Source organism: Lycium barbarum, chromosome 5 (genome assembly GCF_019175385.1).
Source record: "Lycium barbarum isolate Lr01 chromosome 5, ASM1917538v2, whole genome shotgun sequence".
Classification (NCBI taxonomy): domain Eukaryota; kingdom Viridiplantae; phylum Streptophyta; class Magnoliopsida; order Solanales; family Solanaceae; genus Lycium; species Lycium barbarum.
In genome coordinates, this window is record NC_083341.1 from 68984727 (window position 1) to 69003435 (window position 18709).

Sequence of the window (18709 nt, forward strand, 5' to 3'; positions counted from 1 at the left end):
AATTCCGGTAGGCAAAAAAATCAAGTTAATGGAAATTTTAAGCCTAAGAATCTCTAATTGGTAACTTTGACCATTTGCAGATTCTGGACGAAACGGGATTTGATTTTAAGGAGAGCATAAGACGCCTATAAGGTATGTAAAGCTCCCCACTTATTCGTTTGGCATGTCTTAGTATGTTAGGTGAATATCGGAACCCCTGGAGCAAGTCTGCTCCTCGAAACCCGATCCACAGAATAGTTACTATTCATTCAATTCAGTTGAAGCCTAAAGGCTCTATTTTGGTTAGAATGCAACCAAATGTCCGAAACCTATCGAAATGTGATCGGGTCACTTGGAAATGATTATGTATGACCCTTTGGCCTTTAAATGTTCGCAAATTATGTTCGCCGCCTCGATTCGACCCGAGGTGGGCCCGCCAACCCCGAGACGCCCTGTTTGTCCTATTGGGCTCTCCTTTTTGATAAAGTGTGATATGGAACCTATGATTTTGAAACGTTCCTCTATGAGATATGCTTCGATTATTATGATATGTTAAATTACGTTTTGAGCCATATGCCCCACTTTGGAAACGTTTTGTGAAATAAACACTCGTACCAACTAACGATTTGACTACCTTTGGTTTATGAAAGGACTTATGAACTCATTATGTTTTGAAAGGCCATTTTGAAATATAATTTGCATTTGTTCGCTCACGACTCCGCTCGTGCCTTATTATGACTTCGTTCGCCGGTTCCCGGGCTGGTTATGATTCGTGCGCCCTATGATAATTCGGCCGTATGCTGTGTTACGGTTCCCGAGGCCTCGCCATAGGGGTGGGTTCCATTTGGAGTTATGCTGTGATATGGCTGGTGATGCGATACGCTCCCATATGTATGTGTTCGGGGATGTAAGGAGATTTGAAACCTTCCGGTGTGATGCTGTGTGTGGCACCAGCGTCGGAGTGGTGACCACGTTCTTGAGCTTTGCATGATTTCGTTTGCATTATGTATATGTATATGATTTTGATACAGATTTTGACATACTGATTTGTACTTCCCTTTGATATCCGGTTTGCTTTCAGTTTTAGCCCATATTTCTGTACTACGTGCTTTACATACTCAGTACATATTTCGTACTGACCCCCTTTCTTCGGGGGGGCTGCGTTTCATGCCCGCAGGTACAGACATTGGTGATCCTCCACTGTAGGCTTCACTCTCTGCTATTTCGGAGTACTCCTTCTTGACTCGGAGTCCACCTTTGGTACAGACTTCTTTTGCTATGTATATATTTTGTACATTTGACTATTTGGGTATGGCGGGGCCCTGTCTCGCCATATGTCTTTGTTTTGAATTCGTAGAGGCCTGTAGTCATATACGTGGGGCGAGGGTCCTATGATGTTTGTTTGATTTTGTTTTTTGGTCTTACAGCGGTCAGTTTGTTATGATGGCCCTAAATGGCCCTTATGCTTATATTTGCACTTATGACCGGCGATGTCTATTCCGCCGCTCCGTTTGGATTCGATATGACATTTTGATTTGTGCGACCGCTTAAGACATATTTTTATATAAACTATGTTGATATGACTTTTATGAAATTCTGAAATACGTTCGGATTTGGTAAATGAATATGTGATTTGGTCTGGGTACCCAGGTAGGGTGCCAGTCGCGGCCCACGGGGCTGGGTCGTGACACTTATAAACAGGAGGTTGCAGGGCATTTAGTAATCACTGACCTTTCTTTCTATATTAGATCGTGCGATAGAGCCAGAGTCTAGGAAAAATTGCTTCTGACCTCTTTTCCTGTAGGTAGGTGCAGACTGACGAGAGATGAAGAGATCAGCTTCAGATAGTGGGGGTGCTAAGAAGGCCCCTAGAGTATCTCCAGGACCCCAGGCTCCAGGACCGAGCAGAAGGAGCCTCAGTTATTCTATTGAGACTGATCCATCGGAGGACCCAGCGACGATCCCTCTAGAGTTCTTGACTCCCAGGGGGGAGGACTCCCCAGAGGACACCTATGATACAGATCCGTCCGAGTATTCGTCTGGGACAGCGGAGGAGAAGATTCCCGAGGCCGTGCCAGCTGCTCCTATGGCAGAGCACTACGTCAGACCAGCCTCCCTAGTGAGTGTTAGAGATTACTCTAGCCCTCTATCCTGGCCATCGGTAAACCAGGAGTTACCCGATTATGTATATCCCTCGGATTCAGATGAGAGAGATGACGAAGGGCAGATGAGCAGATGGTGGGTAGACGATGACGAGGAGTACACTTCACCTTATAGTCCACCAGATCAGACTAGAGACCGATCGGCTACAGGTATATGAGTCCTTATTGGAATTTTCTATGTATGTGCATTTGCTGAAGATTATTATTTAATAGTGGCGAGCGGAAACCCAAAGAGGCCGATAACCGAGTATTTATAAGCAACGGCAACCAAGGTGTGTTCGCTACCATTGGGAATCTAGAAATCTAGGACGGAAAGTAGTCAGACATACAGATGAAAGGTGAATATTGAGAATTTAAATAGGCCAAAATAGTAATTGTGTGGTCGGAAGAGTAAGAAACCCCTTCTAATTCGGACGGAGATGCGTTACGAGAACATTATGGAATTTGTCAAGACTTCAACTTGCTTTAGATTTTGTGGTGAAGGTCATGCGGTTTAGATTATGTGGTGAAGGTCATGCGGTGAGGTGGATACGATTATACCAGCATTAACGCACCGGATTTCATCAGAGATTCGAGGTAAAGCGTGTTGGGGTCAGAGAAATACTAGGATGGGTGACCCCCTGGGAAGTGTACAAAAAGTCCTATAAATTTAGATATAAGAGGCAAATGAGAAGCTGGAGAAGCCTAAGGGAGATTGGAGTATGCGGAGTTGTTGGAGACCTTAAGAGGTAGCGTAGGACGAGGCAGACTAGACCGGTGAAGAGAAAGAAGGTGCATCACAGCTCTAGAATTAGGGTGAGTTTGAATAGCGTTTGGAAATATTTTGTATGCGAGATGGTAGTAATTATATATATACATTTGCATGATATCCCATATGTGGCTGTATCAACGGGTACATGTATCCCAGCAACCGACGTTGCGGTATATGGAAGGCATTAATCGAATACGGTAACGAAGTTCAAGTGACAAAAAATGGTACAAATGTTACAAGGTAAGCTGATGCTATGTTCACTACAGGTTAAGCTTGGAAAGTTCTAATACAATGATTTTTAGAAAAGAAAGAATGCCAGTAGATGGAAGGTAAGGAGATCAAAATGTCAGGAAAAGTGAGAAGTAAGAAACATGAGTGAGTGAAACCTCCGAGAGAGACGACGGGCAAAGTGCGAGACTATTTGGGTAAAAAAAAATTTGAAGGTAGGCATGCGAATTGGATAAAGTGTGGCAGTATGGAACAAAAGAGGAATGTGTGGGGTTCGAGAAAAGAATTCGATAAGTGGGGCTAAGAGGATAGTGACCATGACGAGGAATGAGAAGTAAGAGAAAGAATGGTCAGGCCGTGCGACGATTATAAAAGATTTCCAACTCTCAAAAGATATATTTATAAAGGGATAAGTGTATGGTCAAATTGACATGGTTGCCTCGGACATGGAGAAGCTTTCCTAAAAGATGACTTAAGAATAGAACGAATTTGCACGTTTAAAAGAATGTCTCACGAACTTCAAGGTCGATACCTCAAATAACAAGAGAAGAAAGGTGCTTGAGGAGGGAGAAACCCAAGGAAGGTTAAGGATGAAAATAGGAAAGGTATACTAATGGGTTGGTCGAAGGAAGAGGAGAGCATTTAGGAGTAAGGTAATGGGAAATCCTTAACCATGGGAGTAAGAAGGATACCTTAACGAGTTGGCGGTAGGACACTGATTACTCACCGAGGAAAGAACAAAGATGATGAGTCGATACAATTGATTAGAAAATTAATGACATGGAATAAGAATTCATGTGAAGACCGAGAGATTCGATCATAGAGGGAATGAATGAAATGTAAGGAACGTGCATGGAAGACTATCCGGCCGTAGCATCAGAAGGATAGATAAAAGTTCAATGAACGAGGATAGAGAGAGTGTAAATTGTAAGAATTCTGTGCTGAGAGAAAAAGTAGCAGGACACTCGAAAAAAATGGATGCACAGTTGTAACACAAACGCGTAGTTAAGAAGGATTAGGAGTAAATGAGCTAAGCGAGCGAAAGGACTAGTAATGGATGGAAAGGTATGGAAATGTTGAAAAAAAATGATGATGATATAGACATAAATGGAAGGAGAACTCAAGGTAAGAAGTTGTAGAGATGTTATGAGGAAAGTCAGGAATAGAGACGCGGAGTAAGGTATAATCGAAGACTTCATAAAAGGACGTGGTGATTCTCGATGTCCCCATTAACTTGCAGGTCCGGAAAATCGTTAGTCATAAAAAGACAGAGGTGTGAAAAGACGGAAAAAAAGGCATCGGTGTCACGACCCAACCCCGTAGGCCGTGACTAGTGCCCAATCTGGGCACCCAAACACATCTATCAAATGCTATCTAAAAATTTTATCAAACGCATTCAAGTATATAACAGAAGCCATCAAGGCTATATTTCAAATTTAGACAATTTCTAGAAAAATTTCGGCAGAGTTTCCTTTGTTTTTCGGACTATCCAAAATAACCCTGTACACAGCAAATACCACAAAGGCCACGCAGGGCCAACAGAACAACATATACACGTGCGAGCCAACAAGGCTGCCATAACGAAAGAGATCATATGGACACAACTGTACAGAAGTAGGCACACACACCCACAAATAAGTCTACAGACCTCTAAACAGACCAAACGAATCATATGGCGGAATAGGGCCCCGCCGTACCCGGAACAAATATATATACATACATAATGAACAAAAGTATATACCAAAAGTGTATGCTCTGAAATGAGAAGAGCACTCCCAACAGCTGAAGGGGATATCCTAAACTGGGGGATCACCGAACTGTGCATATGTACCTGCGGGCATGAAACGCAGCCCCCGAAGAAAGGGGGTCAGTACGAAATATGTACTGAGTATGCAAAGCAGAATGTACAGAAAGCAAATCTGAGACATAACGAAATGGGAGTATCAAACATAAGTGCAAATCCAATCTTATCAAATTATTTAGTTTCAAATATGTGAGTCATGCATAGGGTATAGAAGAATATGGTCGCCCACCTGTCGATGGCGCCATAAACACAGCATAACACCAGAAAGATTTCAAAACTCCGTATCCCCGTCACATATCACATCACAACATAACGCCATATACAACACATCACCAAACATAAGTGGGACCCGATCCTCATTAGCGAGTAGCTCGGAGAACCATAACACAGCATAACTCCGGAGTATCTCAAAATGCGCACGATAACAGAACCGGCCCGGGACTCGGCTAAACGAATAACAGAATGCACGAATAGAGTCGTGAGTAGTCATATGCATAAAATCATTATCATAACTGAAACATAAGTAAAGTGATCATATTTGGAAATCAAAATAATAATCTTAACAAATTCTTTCAAAAGTTTCCGAATTTCATAAAGGAAAGTCACGGGGCCCACGGATGGTTATTTACCAGAGTCGGGCCCGCCTATAGAAAACATACATATCACATGCCATATAGGCTCCTACAAAAGTATTGAGGTAATCCGAGCATTTATGTGCAAGAAATGGCATTTAAGAATTACGAAAAATCCTTAAAGTGAAACCTTTCTATACAAAGTTCAAAAGAAAAAGAAACGATTATTTCAAAGACTCGAAGGTTCATACTTTTATCAAATCATGCATAAGAGTGCCAAAGAATACATATGGATCATATAATGCTCGAATTTCGAATCATAGGATTTTCCTTAAGGCTTTGATCTAGCCTATGTAAAACTAAGACATTCCAAAAAGAAAGGAGGTTGTTTTACATACCTCGAACGTACTTCCAAGCTAGCCAATCTAAAGCTACTGCAAATTTACCCCTCGGGCTCCGCAAGGTCTACAAAATGTGCCAATGAATATCCAATATTAACCATAGGCATATTAAGATATTTTTCATTCCAACTAACTCTAAATTCTACAAAAAAATAATTCGGCAGCACTTCCCCTGTAAATAGGCCATCCCGAGAATTTATCTCGCTTAAAAATCAACAACAACAGCCACAATAACCAATCTAGCAACATCAATAATAAATTCGGAAGACAAAATAACATTAATAGCTCTCTTTCTCATCATTCGACAACTTTCCAAATATTCAATTCAACGGCTCACATTCAAGCCACCACATCGCTCACACATTTAATTATCAACCCGAGTCTTTACCACAATATTCTAGGACATTCTAAACAATCCCCTTTTCCATTCCTCATTTTCAAGTCATGTTTTGTACCACAATCCACAATATAACGATATGATTTTCATAAAATATACAATTTACGTCAAACGCACAATTAGCCTCAGAACAGCCCACAATTTCTCAACATCAATCTTGAGCCACTTAAACACTTATTTCCAGCTAGAATTCGTTTCGACGATAACTAAAATACTAAGCGATAGTATTACGATCTTCGACACATTATAAAACTCACATTCGCCCGCGCCACACACATACACGTTAATGATTCTTATATATACGAATTTTATTCAATGCACAATTTCTCCAAATCAGTCCGCAACGCTTACTATGTCAATTTGGGACATTAAATTCTCATTTCTAACCTACAAGTCATCACAATAACCATTACGACGCTAAGCGAGATTAATTCCTTCTTTGCTACAATTTGGAGGCTATAAACACGGCTACACTACACATATACATGTATCGATGATTTTTATTCTTTTCCCCACTCGATACCAATCTAACATAATATAGAATTAATTCATCAATTCCATTTGTCACGCCCATATACATGGCTAGAACACCCATCACACAACCCACTTCCAATCATACTATATCTCATGATTTCCATCCCTATTAACATACCATAACATGAATAAATGTTCACAACACAAAAACAAGAGCAAAACATACCTTTCTTCTTTAATCCACCAAATAGTTAGGGTTTACAAATGGGTACAACTAATGGTTGGATGACCCGAACAACTCTTCCACCCTACTTAGGGACCTCAATATAGTGGGTTAACACCAAGGAAATAATTTTTGGGAAGAAAAAAAATGGGGTTGGATCTCCCCTTGGCTGGCCGAAACAGTGGAGAAAAGAAAGGGCTCTCAATGTTGATATTTTGCTAAGTGTTGAAGTGTAGAATGAGTAAAGAAGACCACTTATTCATCTTTTAAGTGTCCCCATTACCTTGGGTCCAGACAATGTGTTGGACCAATTATAATTGGCCACACAATGTGTGGGACCCCTTTTTAATTCACACGGCTACAAGGGAGTTTTGAACAACATTTTAAATTCCAATTTTGTGAATTGTGGTCCCAATTTTTCCTAAGTTTTCCATACCAACAATTTCATATATAACGTATGTCTCCAAATAAAATCAAATGGTCAAAAGTCCCGACTTCAAATCCCGGAAAAATTTTGGCCTTAAATTATCATAGTTAATCCGGGTTGTCCTAATGTATAAAAATATGGGACGTAACATCCTCCCCCCTTAAGAACATTCGTCCTCGAATGTTGGATTAATTCTACGGATCTTACTCTTATTCGGGGGAAGATTCTTTTATAGCCATCACATACTAATCATTCATAAATCAACATAGTTAAACATAGAAATCGGATTACCTGAAGGTACTGGAAATAGGTGAGGATACTTTTCCTTCATCTGCTCCTCAACCTCCCAGGTCATTTCCTGGCGGTTATTATTCCGCCACAGCACTTTAACCGAAGCCACATCTTTATTCCGTAACTTTCTCACCTGACTATCAAATATGGCTATAGGCTGCTCTTCATAAGATAGCTCCTCTGTGACCTGCATATCATCTGAAGGAAAGATTCTTGAAGGGTCGCCAATACACTTACGAAGCATAGAGACGTGAAATACCGGGTGAATCGCTCCCAAGTCAGCTGGCAAATCCAATTCGTAGGCCACCTTGCCTATTTTGTGAATAATCCGATAAGGCCCAATATATCTCGGACTGAGCTTTCCTTTCTTGCTAAATCTCATAACACCTTTCATAGGTGACACTTTCAGGAAAACCCAATCGCCAATCTGGAACTCTAACGGTCGACGTCGTTTATCAGCATAAGATTTCTGTCGACTCTGGGCTGCTAATAACCGCTCTCGAATCAGTTTCACTTTATCGACTGCTTGTTGGACTACATCTAGACCAATTAATTGAGTATCACCCACGTCGAACCAACCGATCGGAGATCTGCATTTCCTGCCATACAAAGCCTCATATGGTGCCATCTGAATACTGGAGTGGTAGCTGTTATTATAAGCAAATTCAACAAGCGGCAAATTGTCATCCCAGCTACCCCTAAAATCAATAACACAGGCACGCAACATATCCTTCAATGTCTGAATAGTGCGCTCGGCCTGTCCGTCGGACTGGGGATGAAATGCTGTACTCAGACTCACCTGGGTCCCCAATCCCTCCTGAAATGATCTCCAGAAATTTGCTGTAAACTGGGCACCTCTATCGGAAATAATGGACACAGGAACTCTGTGCAGTCTCACAATCTCCTTAATATATAGCCTGGCATAATCTTCAGCTGAGTATGTAGTCCGGACTGGAAGAAAGTGAGCTGATTTTGTCAGCCGATCAACGATAACCCAAATAGAGTCGTACCTCCGTGGAGTGCGAGGCAATCCTACAATGAAATCCATATTAATTATCTCCCACTTCCACGTTGGTATCTCCATCTCCTGTAATAACCCACCGGGTTTATGATGCTCAATCTTTACTTGCTGACAATTTGGGCATTGGGCAACGAACTATGCTATGTCCTTTTTCATACCGTCCCACCAATACAGACATCGAAGATCATGATATATCTTCGTCGACCCTAGATGAACGGAATACGTAGCATAATGTGCCTCACCCATAACCTGTCGTCGCAGTCCTGCAACGTCAGGCACACATAATCTGCTCCTGTAATATAATACTCCATTAGACGAAATCTCAAACGGGGTCTGCTCCTTTTCACGGACCGCATCTATGTACTGTATCAGAACAGGATCATCGTACTGACGCCGCTTTATCTCACCCAGAATGGAGGAGTTGGCCACTCCTCGAACAGAAATCCCAGTATTTCCAGAATCGGCTAAGCGGACTCCAAGACTGGCTAACTGATGAATATCACGAACCATTTCTTTCTTATCAGACTGCACACCAATCAAACTGCCCATGGACTTGCGGCTAAGCGCATCTGCTACAACATTAGCTTTTCCTGGATGGTAGAGAATATCAACATCATAATCCTACAGCAACTCTAACCACCGCCTCTGTCGCAAATTCAATTCTTTCTGTCTGAAAATATATTGGAGGCTCTTATGGTCCGTATAAATATCAACGTGGACCCCATATAAGTAATGCCGCCAAATCTTCAAAGTATGAATAACCGCGGCTAACTCCAAATCATCTGTGGGATAATTCTTCTCGTGCGGTCTGAGCTGCCGGGAAGCATAGGCTATGACTCGACCGTGCTGCATCAACACACAACCCAAACCCGCACCAGAGGCATCACAATAGACCACATATCCGTCTGGTCCTTCTGGAATAGCCAAAACTGGAGCTGTAATTAATTACTGCTTCAACATCTGAAAGCCGCGCTCACAGGCATCAGTCCACTGAAATTTCGCTGCCTTCTGAGTTAACTTTGTCAACGGTGCCGCAACAGAAGAAAAATTCACTACAAACCTTCTGTAATAACCGGCCAACCCCAGAAAACTGCGTACCTCAGTAGGTGTAGTAGGCCTGGGCCAATTCTGTACAGCTTCAATATTCTGCGTATCAACCTGGATACCATCTGCTCCGACTATATGCCCCAAGAATTCCACAGAAGTTAACCAGAATTCACATTTCAAAAATTTAGCATATAATTGCTGCTGCCGAAGAGTGCCAAGCACTGTTCTCAGATGATCAGAATGCTCCTCTGCTGATCGTGAATAAACCAATATATCATCGATAAACACAATCACGAACATATCAAGGAAAGGTCGAAATACCCGATTCATCAAATCCATGAATACCGTTGGAGCATTAGTCAGCCCGAAAGACATAACTCTGAATTCATAATGCCCGTACCGGGTCCTAAAAGCAGTCTTCGGAATATCAGACTCTCGTACCCGTACCTGGTGATAACCCGAACGCAGATCTATCTTCGAGAAATATTTGGCACCCTGCAACTGATCAAATAAATCATCAATCCGGGGGAGGGGATATCTATTCTTGATAGTCACCTTATTCAATTGCCTGTAATCAATACACATCCGTAGTGACCCATCTTTCTTTCTGACAAATAGTACCGGTGCTCCCCAGGGCGATGTACTGGGTCTGATGAAACCTTTTTCTAATAAATCTTTCAACTGTTCCTTCAATTCTTTTAATTCTGGCGGTGCCATCCTGTACAGAGGAATAGATATGGGTTGCGTATCTGGCAACAAATCAATAGCAAAGTCTATCTCCCGCTCAGGCGGAAGACCCAGAAGCTCATCTGGGAATACATCTAAAAATTCATTGACAACCGGAACTGATTGCAGAGTAGGTGTCTCGGCTGTAGTATCGTGCACCTGGACCAAATGATAAATATAACCCTTCTGCATCATCTTCTTAGCCTTGAGGTATGAAATAAACTTACCCCTCGGCGATGCTGTACTCCCGGACCACTCTATGACTGGTTCCCCTGGGAACTGGAAACGAACTACCTTCTGCTGGTAGTCAACATTAGCATAACAGGATGCTAACCAGTCCATGCCCATGATAACATCAACCTCTAGCATATCTAACTCTATCAAATCAGCTTTAGTACAACGATCAGATATGATAACAGAACAATCCCGATAAACCTGTCTGGCTATAACAGAATCCCCTACAGGTGTAGCTATCTCAAAAGGCTCTATCGGCTCAGATTCTATCCCAATTTCATTAGCAACAAGTGGAGCAATATATGATAAAGTCGAACCAGGATCAATCAATGCATACACAGATCGAGAGAAAACCAGTAAAGTACCTGTAACAACATTTGGCGAAGCCTTCTGATCCTGGCGGCTAGCCAATGCATATATGCGGTTCGAAGGACCGCTAGAACCTGAAGAACTGCCGTGACCTCGACCTCGACCGTGACCTGCCTGTACCGGCATACCTCGCCCCGCAGGGTGCACAGCTGAGGGAGTAGAAGATGAACCTGCGCCTGATCCGGTCGGCTGAACTGTACTGCCAGAACCACTCGCCATCGGACAATCACGCATAATATGGCCCTGACGGCCGCAAGAAAAACAGGCCCCAGTAGCTCGATAGCACTGCCCTGGGTGCGATTTATCGCAATAAGAACAACGGGGCCTGGGTGGTCTGGACTGGCTGGGACCTCTGGCTGTCTGTGAACCTGAAGCTCTAGAACTCTGACCAGCCCCAGATGGTCCTGCACTATCAAATCGCGTGCCGGCTGACTGTACACCCCGGCCTGACGGAGGAAGATGTCTGCCAGGCTGCTGCTGCTGAGGTTGTCCGCCTCGAGAATCTCCAGAATAACCTGCGGATCTGGCCCTATTGGGCGGCCTCCTGTCCCGATCTCTGCTGGAATAATCAACTCTATGTCGGTCCTCCATACCCATGGCATAAGCCTGTAGTCGGGCAATATCCATGTCTGTCTGCAATGCCACCACCATACAGCCATCAATAAAATAGCGGTCTAACCCCATCACGTATCTGTGCATCCGATCGGCCATATCTGCTAATATGGCAGGTGCATACCGGGCCAAAGAATCAAACTCCATATTATACTCACGGACGCTCCGACCCCTCTGCTGGAGATGCAAAAATCGGTCAACCCGCGCCCGCCGTAACTCTGGGGGAAAAACGTGGCGAGTGAAAGCAGTCACGAACTCGTCCAAAGTAGCTGGGGGAGCACCCTCACCCCTGGATAGCTCCCAGGACTCATACCAATGAGAAGCAACATCCCGTAGCCTATGCGAAGCCAACTCGACAGACTCAGTCTCTGAAGCCCTGACCAAATCTAGTGAGCGCCTCATCCCCCAAATAAAGTCATGGGGGTCCTCGTCGGGCTTAGACCCGAAAAACTCTGGAGGGCCACATAATAGAAACTCTCGAACCCTCAGGCTGTCACGCCTGTCGTCATCATCATCATCTCTCCGCCCGCGTCTGTGAGCCTGTCCCGCTACCAAAGTGGTCAATAACTGCACAACCTCTCTCAGTGTCCTGTCCTCCGCCCCTGGCTGAGGAGCTGGAGGCGCGGGAGCTGGAGCCTCTGGAGCTAATGGTGAAGCTGCTCCAGACTCCTCTGACGATGAAGACGTAGCAGAGTCTGCTGGCCGGGACGCAATATCACGCATCATCTGAGCGAGGGTTCGAGTACCCCTCTGAGCCCGGCTGGTCTCTCCTACCACGCCCTTTTTCGTCTGGGCGGCCGTCGCCTTTTTCGGAGGCATCACTGAAAGAGAAACAACAACAGATCAGAACAGAATCATCCTAATAGCACAGCTCTATCGCACGATCTAAGATTCAAAGAAAGGAAACATCCTAAATGCCCTGTAGCTTCCTGGTTATAGGTGTGGTGCACAACACACCGATAAACAAGACTCTACTAGACACGGTCTGCAGACATTCCGAGGACAAACCGCTCAGATACCACTTCTGTCACGACCCAACCCCGTAGGCCGTGACTAGTGCCCAATCTGGGCACCCAAACACATCTATCAAATGCTATCTCAAAATTTTATCAAACGCATTCAAGTATATAACAGAAGCCATCAAGGCTATATTTCAAATTTAGACAATTTCCAGAAAAATTTCGGCAGAGTTTCCTTTGTTTTTCGGACTATCCAAAATAACCCCGTACACAGCAAATACCACAAAGGCCACGCAGGGCCAACAGAACAACATATACACGTGCGAGCCAACAAGGCTGCCATAACGAAAGAGATCATATGGACGCAACTGTACAGAAGTAGGCACACACACCCACAAATAAGTCTACAGACCTCTAAACAGACCAAACGAATCATATGGCGGAACAGGGCCCCGCCGTACCCGGAACAAATATATATACATACGTAATGAACAAAAGTATATACCAAAAGTGTATGCTCTGAAATGAGAAGAGCACTCCCAAGAGCTTAAGGGGATATCCTAAACTGGGGGATCACCGAACTGTGCATCTGTACCTGCGGGCGTGAAACGCAGCCACTGAAGAAAGGGGGTCAGTACGAAATATGTACTGAGTATGCAAAGCAGAATGTACAGAAAGCAAATATGAGACATAACGAAATGGGAGTATCAAACATAAGTGCAAATTCAATCTTATCAAATTATTTAGTTTCAAATATGTGAGTCATGCATAGGGTACAGAAGAATATGGTCGCCCGCCTGTCGATGGTGCCATAAACACAGCATAACACCAGAAAGATTTCAAATCTCCGTATCCCCGTCACATATCACATCACAACATAACGCCATATACAACACATCACCAAACATAAGTGGGACCCGACCCTCATTAGCGAGTAGCTCGGAGAACCATAACACAGCATAACTCCGGAGTATCTCAAAATGCGCACGATAACAGAACCGGCCCGGGACTCGGCGAAACGAATAACAGAATGCACGAATAGAGTCGTGAGTAGTCATATGCATAAAATCATTATCATAACTGAAACATAAGTAAAGTGATCATATTTGGAAATCGAAATAATAATCTTAACAAATTCTTTCAAAAGTTTCTGAATTTCATAAAGGAAAGTCGCGGGGCCCACGGATGGTTATTTACCCGAGTCAGGCCCGCCTATAGAAAATATACATATCACATGCCATATAGGCTCCTACAAAAGTATTAAGGTAATCCGAGAATTTATGTGCAAGAAATGGCATTCAAGAATTACGAAAAATCCTTAACGTGAAACCTTTCTATACAAAGTTCAAAAGAAAAAGAAACGATTATTTCAAAGACGTGAAGGTTCATACTTTTATCAAATCATGCATAAGAGTGCCAAAGAATACATATGGATCATATAATGCTCGGATTTCGAATCATAGGAATTTCCTTTAGGCTTTGATCTAGCCTATATAAAACTAAGACATGCCAAAAAGAAAGGAGGTTGCTTTACATACCTCGAACGCACTTCCAAGCTAGCCAATCTAAAGCTACTCCAAATTTACCCCTCGGGCTCCCCAAGGTCTACAAAATGTGCCAATGAATATCCAATATTAACCATAGGCATATTAAGAAATTTTTCATTCCAACTAACTCTAAATTCTACAAAAAAAAAATTCGGCAGCACTTCCCCTGTAAATAGGCCATCCCGAGAATTTATCTCGCTTAAAAATCAACAACAACAGCCACAATAACCAATCTAGCAACATCAATAATAAATTCGGAAGACAAAATAACATTAATAGCTCTCTTTCTCATCATTCGACAACTTTCCAAATATTCAATTCAACGACTCACATTCAAGCCACCACATCGCTCACACATTTAATTATCAACCCGAGTCTTTACCACAATATTCTAGGACATTATAAACAATCCACATAATATTTCCAACGACCCGAATTTTTTTCCACTGTTTCGCCGAAAACAGTCCCCTTTTCCATTCCTCATTTTCAAGTCATGTTTTGTACCACAATCCACAATATAACGATATGATTTTCATAAAATATACAATTTAAGTCAAACGCACAACTAGCCTCAGAACAACCCACAATTTCTCAACATCAATCTTGAGCCACTTAAACACTTATTTCCAACTAGAATTCGTTTCGACGATAACTAAAATACTAAGCGATAGTATTACGATGTTCGACACATTATAAAACTCACATTCGCCCGCGCCACACACATACACGTTAATGATTCTTATATATACGAATTTTATTCAATGCACAAAGTTCTCCAAATCAGTCCGCAACGCTTACTATGTCAATTTGGGACATTAAATTCTCATTTCTAACCTACAAGTCATCACAATAACCATTACGACGCTAAGCGAGATTAATTCCTTCTTTGCTACAATTTGGAGGCTATAAACACGGCTACACTACACATATACATGTATCGATGATTTTTATTCTTTTCCCCACTCGATACCAATCTAACATAATATAGAATTAATTCATCAATTCCATTTGTCACACCCATATACACGGCTAGAACACCCATCACACAACCCACTTCCAATCATACTATATCTCATGATTTCCATCCCTATTAACATACCATAACATGAATAAATGTTCACAACACAAAAACAAGAGCAAAACATACCTTTCTTCTTCAATCCACCAAATAGTTAGGGTTTGCAAATGGGTACAACTAATGGTTGGATGACCCGAACAACTCTTCCACGCTACTTAGGGACCTCAATATAGTGGGTTAACACCAAGGAAATAATTTTTGGGAAGAAACAAAATGGGGTTGGATCTCCCCTTGGCTGGCCGAAACAGTGGAGAAAAGAAAGGGCTCTCAATGATGATATTTTGCTAAGTGTTGAAGTGTAGAATGAGTAAAGAAGACCACTTATTCATCTTTTAAGTGTCCCCATTACCTTGGGTCCACACAATGTGTTGGACCAATTATAATTGGCCACACAATGTGTGGGACCCCTTTTTAATTCACACGGCTACAAGGGAGTTTTGAACAACATTTTAAATTCCAATTTTGTGAATTGTGGTCCCGATTTTTCCTAAGTGTTCCATACCAACAATTTCATATATAACGTATGTCTCCAAATAAAATCAAATGGTCAAAAGTCCCGACTTCAAATCCCGGAAAAATTTTGGCCTTAAATTATCATAGTTAATCCGGGTTGTCCTAATGTATAAAAATATGGGACGTAACAATCAGAATTGGATCTAACCCTTATAAATATTCCGATTGGATACAAGACTGTAACTAGCAAGAAGATAGACAAGTCAGACCATATGATGACGGAACCCCGGCCCTAAGAAGGTCGTGAAGGACGGCAGATAATAATTATCGAAGACGGCGGTTACTCGAAGGCTATGGGTGTATAAGGACCTTCTTAATAAGGGGGGAAGAGCATACTAGACTTGAAAGGAACTATGACGTTTCAAGCTCCAGAAAAGGAGATTTATTAGCTCAGGGCTAGAGTTTGAGGCGTATTGGCATATCGGGAAAGTAACGGAAAGACGTAGAAACGAATTGACAATAAGTGTACCATGAGGTAGACATAGGGTGAAAGTATGGAAGATAACTCAAGAGAGAACTTTACGCCAAGATAAACTACGATATTTTTTTTTACCATGATTTGAATCCTTCGTATTGGGCAAAAATTGCGTCGTACCTAAGTATGTAGTGACATGCCCTAAAGGGTAATGAAAAGAGTAAAAAAGGTCTCTAAGCTAAATTTACAAGGGTGTTAGAGAGGATGACGAACCCAAATGCCACTTGGGATGAAAATGACAATTGTAATAAAAGGAACAACGATTGGTAGTTTGGAACATTTTCAAGGAAAGAAAGAACACTGCTCCTATGAATGGAAATGAAAGAGTTCACCGAATGTTAGAAAATAGTTCATGGACCACTAATTATACTGAACATAAGATCATATGCTATGGAATTATATGAACCGCCAACGTGAAGCTATGCCCAACTACAATTGTAAGAAGGCCTCACCGAAAAGCCAATAAGGAATAACGACTGATGAAGCAACCGCTGGTACAAGGAAATCGAAGCTATATATATATGTGTGTGTGTGTGTGTGTGTGTGTGTTGTAAGAGAGTTGTAATGGAGTGAGGATTGCTGTAGTCCTATGCTTCTGGGATTGTATTGATAGATGTAAGGGAAAGAAAGTAAAGAAAAAGTTGTAGTAGGAGCTCAAATATGTTGTGAGCTATATAATTAGTTGAACTCGCATTATAAGTTTTCCATAAGTGTAACTGGACTGCGGAGGATAACAAAAGACGAAGAAATATTATGTATATATGTATTTCGGATAATGATATAACTGGCCTTAGAAAGGAACATAACCAATAGTTTCACTAGCAACACAGTTATGCTGGGTAAACATTTGGAATATAAGGGTAAAAGAGATGGCGACAAGGATGTAAGGATTAGAGAGCCTGACTAATGAACTACAAAAAGAAATCAGTAGAGTGTATATCTAAGATCAACGAGTACAAAAAGGATAGCCCGAGATGGCACCGAAGGAGTAAATGCAAAGAGGGCAAGCACACCTAGGACATGCCAAAGAACAAAGGGGAAGGCTTTACATACCTCGATTGCGCCTTATGCTCGCTTGGCTTCAATTCCAATTTCGTCCAGAATCTACAAATGGTCATGTTTACCAATTGTCAATTTCAAGCTTTTCAAGAATCTAAGCTTAATCACATAATTGCCTACCGAAACTTCGGCAGCATTTCCCCTATAAACTCGCCTATCCGAATTTCCAATTGCTCTCCTGTTGACACAGAAATACCAACAATAACATATGGACACAACCATATCTTCAATTCTTTTTATTTCAACAAGAACAACATATCAAAACAGCCCCCAACTATAACATAACGATGCCCGAAATTCTAACGAACACTTGCAATACACCAAGCAGCCCGTATGCACTTCTTATACCTTATTCCATGCAATCTTTTCAGCAAATTTCTGGGAAATACGACAGCAGCCACACGACACCACATCATCTATTCATATGCAACTAAACCACATTATTATCTCTATAATCCTTACAACAACCCACAACAATTTTTAACTCCAACTCTAACCTTCAAATTCCTTCATTCTCATCACATAATCTATGATTACAACAACCAAAATATTAATTCAAATCAGTCCATCAATTTCAATTAAAACAGCCCCTAATCCATAAATCTCAACAAAACAACAAACGAGTTTATAATGTTGTTTTCTCCGTTCTAATTCGTTAAAACTCTAAATAAACACTTTAATAACATAAAATGAATCTTATAAATACCTTAGAAGCAGCTCAAACACAAAAATTTCATTCCCCAAGACCAATATTTAGCTCAAATTGAAGGAAACTCAACGTACAGTGCTTTTCTCTTCATGAGCTTCGGGATTCGGGGCTCGGATTTTGATCAAAATGACCTTCTTAGCCTTGAAGTTTTCTCTCTCTCTCTCTCTAATGTTCTTGGAAGATTTTATGTTAAATGAAAAGCCCTCAAATAATTTTTCCTTATATACTTGACGTTAATGGGCCTCATGGGCCGAAAGGTGAATGTTTGGATCGGGTCACAATTTTCTGCCCCGCTAGCCCAACTTGCATCGTCCATATCTGCTTATCCAGATATCGTTTTGACGAGCGGTTTGTTGCGTTAGAAACTATACTCGATGAAATTCATTTTATAATTTTGATACACCTTAAAACTCCTCATATACTAGGAGATATGCCTCCAACAATATGGGCTAAAAATCTGGTCCGAGATATTTTCTGAAGTTGTTTGGATTCATTTCGTTCAGCTTCGTTTAACTTCTAATCCTCTTCCGACCCTCATGTAACCTCTTATACATACATATACATACTCATATATGCTCATAATGCGATTTCAAATCCTTTAGGTTACGATGTCACCTCGGGATACTTAAGGCAACCATATATATATAACAA